This window comes from Colossoma macropomum, unplaced genomic scaffold (assembly GCF_904425465.1).
Source record: "Colossoma macropomum unplaced genomic scaffold, Colossoma_macropomum, whole genome shotgun sequence".
Lineage (NCBI taxonomy): Eukaryota > Metazoa > Chordata > Actinopteri > Characiformes > Serrasalmidae > Colossoma > Colossoma macropomum.
Window position 1 is genome coordinate 630,222 of NW_023495878.1, and position 8,222 is coordinate 638,443.

Genomic DNA, 8,222 nt, shown 5'->3' on the forward strand with positions numbered 1-8,222 from the left:
CTGCGCTCCCTTCACTTGCTGTACGTATCAGATTTAAAACCCTGATGCTTGCCTACAAAGCCAAAAACAGACCAGCTCCTCCGTACCTAATGGCATTCCATGTCCTTCAAGACGCATGGAAGACAAGCATCAAGACTCTTCTCTATCCTGACACCCAGGTGGTGGAACAAACTCCCACTGGCTGTTCGAACAGCAGAGTCTCTTGCAGTCTTCAAAAACAGACTGAAGACGCATCTCTTTATACAGCACTTAAGTGAGCAATAAGTTAAGTATTTATTGTAATGTATTGTACTGCACTTATTGAAATGTATTGTATTGCGCTATATTTAACTCATGTTTCTTTTCTCTAGGTATCAACATGGGCTTTTGTTTCTAGCAGTATCTGAGCTCAGGACCAGATTTCTCTATAACCTATTTGTAACTAGCAAAGATGCTTTCTCTAGATAGACAAAGCACTTTTTGTAAGTCGCTATAGATAAGAGCGTCTGCTAAATGCTGTAAATGGAAACGGAATGGAATGTCTTTTACAAGCTTCAAATGTCTGTGTCTAAACAGCCAAAAGAAATGCTCATGTTCACCTATTGCCTAGGGCTAACATACTACTAAAAATCCCATAGGGTTTTCTGCACTAGCAGAGATTAGCTTTGTCATATATATTTTTATAATTTTTATTTTCATGCTGTGTTATTGAACAAACAAAAGTTTTTTTCATTAACAATTTTTTTTAACATTCACACCTCTTTTAGTAATATTTGGTGAAGCCTCCTCTGACATGAAACACAGCACTGAGCTGCTTTCTGTAATGCTTAAATAGGTTGGAGAACACATGCAGGACATTTCCAGTTTCTTGATATTCTTTGGTCTTTGCTTGTGGACTGCCCTTTCCAGAACATGCTACAGGTTTTCAGTTGGGTTCAAATCTGCAGGCTGTGAGGGCCTTTGCAAAACATTGATTTTGTGTTCCTATAACCAGTACTGTGTAGATTTTAATGTATGTTTGGGGTCATTATCTTAATAAAAATGTCCAACCATGGCCAAGTTTAGGCCCAAGTTTGAGCCAAAGTTTGACAGATTTTAGGCGAAAATCTCCTGGTATTTAATGGAATTAAAAAAACAGCCCCAAACATCAGTGATCCAATAAATGTATTTGACAGTCAGTATTAGGTGCTACTATAGTCCAGAGAATTCTTTACCAAGGGTGACTTGCAAAGACCAATTAAGAAATAAGTAAACAGGAATGAGTCACGTAATTATAAGCAATTCCTTAAGTATGACGTGGACACAGTGTGGACACTGTGCATGGGAGCACGTAACTCCAAATGCAGTAGTCAAACTGCAAATATGCATAAACGAGATAACATCAGATTGAGTGTTAGATTGGACTTCTCACTTCTCCTGGACTTAAGCCATCAGTTTAAAGTTTAGCTTAGCAGGCTGTGAACTGGGTCAAAGGTTTCAGTGATTACGCTGTTTAGAGTGTATACATGATTCAAGCTAACAAAGACCAAATATGGTTCTAAAACACAAAGAATAATACAACTCATAAAGAAAGTGATTGCAGTGAAGAAAGTAGTATATGAGTGACCTCACCTGAGAGCATACAATAAAGACACTAAAGAAGGAACTAAAGAAGAAAATAAAAGAGCGCTGGCCGAAAAGAAGACAAGGAAAACGTGGCGCTTTACTGGTGAATCTGGTGAATGCTCTTTTATTTGACAGCCTTAGCAAAGACAAGGAAATGCCCAGCCCAGCACTACCCCAACGTGAAACACAGGGAGGGGGTAACCTGGAAGGACACAACACACAAGGCGGGTGGACAAACACACACACACAAGCCCAACGTAGTCAGACCCAATTCAATAAGCAAACACAATTACAATACAAATAACCAACAACAACAACTGCCATAGTTGTCCCTTTTTAACCCGGGAGCGTGGCACACCCCGAAAGTCACTTTGCATGGCCACACCCCCTAAGCTCCCCCCGGGCAGTGCGGCCTATGACGGAACACCCACAATACAGACGGTGCTACCTGAGAATATTTGCCATGTCATGCGGAAAGGCACGTAAACAGGATCTCGGAAGCAGGTGAGGCATATTATGTTTTATGAAGGACCATAAAAAGAGACTTGCTCATACCAAACACTATTTCTGTTTCAGTTCATTAGCACTGAATAAGGACCAACACTGATGGGTGTAAAGTACACTAAAGAGCCTTGTTAGCTGATAAAGGGAGAGATTTGGATTTGAACGCAGCTCTATTCAGTTCCTGCGTCTCACGTGAGGTTAGAACGAGTGTGTGTTTGCAGAAGAACAAAGGGGGCTTTTGTGCAGACAAACATTCACTGCAGGTGAGTGACATCATCACTGTGTGTGACTGCAGTGAATAGGGATTAAGCATGTTGTTTATGTGTGTGTGTGTGTGTGTGTGTGTGTGTGTGGGTGTGTGTGTGATCTCACAGACTGAAGCCATATCTCAGTGGGTGGTGCTGTATCAGTTGTTCCCATAGGTAAGAGGAAACTACTTCATCACATTACAAAGCCAATTTTTCCAAAATATTCTCACATATTTTCTGGAAACAGCACCGTATCACTTTTTTCTGATAGCAAAAATGATACTTAAAACCTTGAGTGCTGTCTCGTACCACTACTGATTATTTTTTGAAATGTGATGAAGCATTAAAAGGAACTATTTAGTTGTTCAGCACTTCTAAAAGATAATAACACTAAATGGTTTCAGATCCAGAAACTGGTTGTGCTGCCTTTAGCAGCAACAACTGTGACCAAAAACTTCCTGTAACTGGACACCTGCCACAACACCTCACTTGAATGAGGATCAAGTCAGGACTTTGCCTGGGTCACTCCAAAACCATAAATTTCTTTCTGTTGAGCCATTCAGATCATTGTCTTGATGCAAAACCCAACCCAAACAGCTTCAGATCATGGACTGATGACTGGACATTGTCCTGCCGGATTTTCTGGTGGGCCGCACACCATGACACTACCACCACCATGTTTGACTGTTGGTGATGTTCTTATTGTGGAATGCTGTGTTATGGCAGGAGTAACCGGACCCCAAAAGTTCAATGTTCAACTTATCAGCCCACAGAACATTATTCTGAAAGGCTGTGAAGGCGTTCCTCTTGGATGCAGTGCTTTTTGCCTTGCAACTCTTCCATGGGTAGCATGTTTTTTCCTAGTCTCTTTCTAATGGTGGAATGATAAATGCTGACCTTATCAGAGGTTAGCGAGGCCTGCATTCCTTTGGCTCTTGAAATGTCAGCCTGAGAAAAAGACATGAACAAAACTCATTAATCTAGAACCACCAACTTTATTGCAGAAAACGAAGAAAACGTGTAGCGCTTCAACCATGTTTAACCTGACAAGTTTTAGTCGAGGTTTACTTTTGTACAATGCAGTGCCTGCAGCTAATAACAAGACTAAACAAAACATCCTCTGCTACAGACTCGAGACTTGAAACTGGATTCAGATAAAGGGCCTTGAACATTTCTGACTTATACATACCATTATGATACAGTCAATCCTAGATTACAGAATCAGATCAGCTTCGTCCATTTGTTCCTCCAATATCTGATCATTTTCAATTGGTATTTATACTGATGCTGGCTATCGTATTGATGCCATCTCTAATATTGACCCAATCACATGCACTGTTGATGTAGACCACAACAGGACCCAAAAACATCCACACTCACACAGAAATGTGAGCTCTCCCCCCACCTCATACCCCACCCCACCACCACCCTCACCACCACACTCACATATCTTACTGTGGGACTCTCGTTTGTCTTTGCTCACACACAGGATCCATTACAGCCCAGTAGCATACCACTTAACCAACTTTACAAAACAAAGCAGGGGGATCAGTGGCATGCACACACATGTGAAACCCATCATTCATCTCTTCCTCACACTCAAATTTACGCATGAACACACATGCACAAGTCTTAGGCGCCTAAGCTCATTGTTTAAAACCAATTATCTCAGCAATAAGAATGTAACAAAGTAACACATATGTCATTTTGAAAAAAGTATTTGCTAATATTTTAAGTAAATTTTGCTTCAACACTCCCTTCCTTTGTATGAAGAGATTTTGTCTTAGTAATAATTTGACAGTTTTACAGTTGTTGAAAGCCTATATGGAAACTCTTGACATAAGAGTGATTTAAATAAAAAAAGTTAGGGTTGACAAACAGACCCATGTCTCAAATTTAATGTTTCTATGTATGTTTCACTCTCTTTGTGATAATACAGGGCAGAAATACGGTTCAAACACTTGAATCTGTAGCGTCGCCTCCTCTATTCCCTCTTATCGTGAAATCATTCCAGACTCATATCCAGGGTTATGAGGCTATGAAGAGGGGCTGAGAAACCCGTCATCTGCCTCTCACAGTATTTAATTGGTGGTTTCATGTATTCGTCTACATTTTGTCTGAAACTGACCAGTGGACACTCAGGAAATTACCAACCACTGACCCATCACATCAGAAACCCTTTATTGTTCATTCAGTCGTCACGAGAGAAATGTCGTGCATAGAGTTTACAGCTGCTGAAGTTGCTGCAGCAATTTTGGAAAGTAGAGATAAAGATAACAAAGCATTTTCATATGTAACATATGGGTATCAAACTATATACAAGTGCCTTCAAAGGCAAATTTAAGAAGATATGCATAAATGAGGAAATGCCCTCAGACCCCAGAGAGTTAAAAGCATTTTGAACAGCTATTTGTCCCCAAACAGTGTCTAGAGTCTACAAGCGAGCACATGCACAAGCTCATAAAGACAAACATTTTGATTTTCACAGGCCGCTCAGTGACACCAGTGGTCGTATCAGGTTATTGCTTACTGATGACAGCGTGGCATAAGCTGCAGGCCGTGAAGTCTTTGTGTTTCTGCTTGTGTCATCCATGTGACAGTGAGACACGTGTGAATGGGTAGGTTTACTGAACCAGCTTCACTGCCCCCCACAATGAAAACCTCACCTACTTTGCCCAGGAGATTTCAATACATTTGAATGTTTGTTTTGCATGGGTCTGCAATGAATGCATGGAAGTGTTCATCTGTTTTCCTCACTCTTTCACGTGTGTGTGTTTGTGTGCACATGTGTGTAAATGTGTGTATAATAGCTTGTTTGTGCATTGTCTTTGTTCCATGACAGGCACCTACCACCCTGTATATCATGTAGCTGCACAGAGGAAAACACGAACTGCTGTGTGCGAGCCATTCTTCCTCTTTTACAACCACGCAATGAGCTCAAATGCACATAAAATTCAGCCAAATCAACAATAATGTACAATGTGTTCCATATGAAAATGTGAAAATGGGACTTATTAGAAATGATTTTGATGTTTTTGTCAACTCTACTGCCACTTTAACTCTCACATTCTTCTAATCTTAAAACCAGTGGGTTAAAGTTACTGTTCTCCCAAAAAAGCTGCTCCCAAATTTTTCACATTGTTCCCTTTCAAATTTTTTTTGAGATTTTTCTGAGGAGATTAGAAAATGATGTGGTTCTATATAGAACCCTGAACACTCAAAGAACCCTGTGCATGATTAAAGGGTTCTTTGTACTGTGAAAAGGTTCTTCAGATTGATGGAGAATATGCTGTATGGTTCCATATAGCATTAAAAGGGTTATTCTATTGTTACAAGCTTGACACCAAAACAAAATAAGAACCCTTTTTGGTGCTATATAGAACAGTTTTCAAAAAAATTCTATACAGAAACATCTACAGTATGTTCTTCATCAATCTGAAGAACGCTTTCACTGTGCAAAGAACCCTTTAATCATGCATAGGGTTCTGTATGTGTTTGTGGTTCTATATAGAACCGTGTTCTTTACTAAAGCAGCCTTGAAGAATCATCATTTTTGAGAGTATACTTAAAGCTTTCATCTTTGAGAGGAGAAAATCAAGCTGCTTCAGATCTGAAAAAACCCACAGGTGTTTCTGTCCATCCTTCCACTGTGAGAAGACAACTCAACCCTAACCCCCTGTCCACAAGAATCCCCTTTTAAAAGTTAGCTTCCAGGTAAGGTGAGACACTTGCACTGCAACAGTTTTTTAGCAAGCTGCACACTTTCGGAGTCCAGTCCAGGGACTTATTGAGTAAAAATAAAAGGTGTGAAGTACATTCTTGTTCATATACTTTCTTGCTGAAAGTGGTAGCATGTAAACTAAAAAAAAAAATTGAATAAAACTTTCATTATGTTGCAAAATCAGCACAACAACAGCATTGAAGTTATTGAAGGTATAGGTATTGAAGAATAGATTAAAAGGCTGCTACTTTTTTTTTAAATAGCCACTTTTTTGCCTTGACATTAAAGGATCAATTACATTCATGGGGGTTCACATATGAGGGTTAGCACTCAATATTCTTACTGCTTTTGGCACAAGCACAGTGATTTACAATGGAGATTTTACTTTATGGCTACATAAAAGTACCAAGCTCAGGCATGTGCACAGACAGACCCCAAAGGGGCCTTGAATTTGTGCCATTTTGCCTTCAGATTGTACAAGTGGCCTCCTGGTCAGTGTATATAATAATTGTGTTTTATGTGGCCATTTTTCAAGATCTGCTCAGCCTTGGCTCAGAAATAGAGCTAGACAGTTAGCTTTGGTTCCACAAGCTTCATTGCTCCTGAGCACCCCTCTGTGCGGTACAGAAGACTTCTGAAGATTTCACCTCTGTCAACTCTGACACCACGTTTGGTGTGGGGAAGCAGCAAAGCATCCCCACACCATCACATTACCACCACCATGTTTGACTGTTGGTGATGTTCTTATTGAGGAATGCTGTGTTAGCTTTACACCAGATATAATGGCAACCCTGCCTTCCAAAAAGTTCCACATTGGATTCATCAGTTCACAGAACAATATTTCAAGAGGCTTTGGGGGTCATTAAGGTGCTTTTTTGGCAAATGTGAGATGAGCTCATATATTCCTTTTGGTCAGCAGTGGGTTTAACCTTGCAACTCTCCCATAGATAGCATTTTTGCCCAGTTTCTTTTTAATGGTGGAATAGTGAATGCGGACCTTATCTGATAATGGCTTTTGGCTCTGAGTTTTTACTCAGGTTCTCTCTGTCTTATATCAAATTTAGCTTAGGCATTTGAAACAATTAAATGGGACAAATATGCAAAAACAGAAAACACTTTTTCGCTATATTACCAAAAATGTGGCTCATATGCAATAACACACTTATAGCTTTTTTAATGCTGTTAAACTCTTTCATAAAAAAGTACACCATAAATCTGAGCTGTACTGACGCAAAGGCCCCCCAGCAGTTGAAACAAGTTTGACCACTACAGGCCGAAACCCATGTAGGTCTGTACAACTGTATGCACAGCTTATCTAAATGTTAACACTGAGTTCAGAATGAAAAACCGGATTTGAACTGTTACTTGCATCCTGCCGTCAAGAAAAACTGATAATCTGTTCAACATCAAAATAAACTCCAGCCCCCAGCCGCAATGCAGGCATCAGATTTGAGTCACCTGCCTTTTAATGAATGGGTCTTCTTCATGTGGACGTTACGTGTGTCAGATAATCTGAGGTGACAAAAACACCAGCCTGTTCCTTCATTCATAAAACCGGTTCTTTTATAAGCTTTTGTCTTCAGTGACGCCACAACTGTGGCTAAATCTAAAAGAAGCGGTGTGTTTAACATGCTCTCTTTGGCAAGTGGCCAAAGGCAAATAGAAACTGCTGATTGTTAAAAGCCAGACAGGGGGACGATTACGGAGATAATAAAGCGTAAAAGAGAGAGATCGAGAGATAGAGACATGGGGGACGTGGGGGACGTCCATTAAGATAAATTATCAGGCGACAACACATTTTCTGGCTCTGATGTCATGCAGGTGACATTGAATAGACCTGAAATCCCAAAGTGGCCCATTGTTCTCAGGGAGAGCCTAAAAGAACAGATCTGTGACATAACCTCTTTTTCTGAGGCCTAGCTGGCCAGATACAGGCTAAATATGGCTTGTGAATGCCCGGCAGCTGGATTACGGTCATGGAAGGGTGTATTTTTGAATGTTCTGCACTCCCACAACAATCCCAGCACATTTATAGCAGATATTATTGCCCCAGAACCTTGAAGGACTGTACAGCAACCTTCTATAGTACCATAAACATACACTAAGTAATAACAACCCAAATATCCTGCCACGACCTGAACTTTGATTAAAAAAAATGTGTAAAG

General features: G+C 40.3%; 1 long non-coding RNA gene across 2 annotated transcripts; it reads left to right on the forward strand.

Annotated features, from left to right (window-relative positions):
* The first annotated feature begins 2,036 nt into the window (after positions 1–2,036).
* On the forward strand, positions 2,037–4,927 carry LOC118803259. Of its 2 annotated transcripts, XR_005006845.1 has the most exons (4): positions 2,037–2,088; positions 2,161–2,351; positions 2,463–2,510; positions 4,825–4,927. It is a non-coding gene; the product is annotated as an uncharacterized LOC118803259 (long non-coding RNA). The 2 variants fall into 2 exon arrangements; XR_005006844.1 differs by having other exon boundaries at positions 2,062–2,351.
* Positions 4,928–8,222: the final 3,295 nt, after the last annotated feature.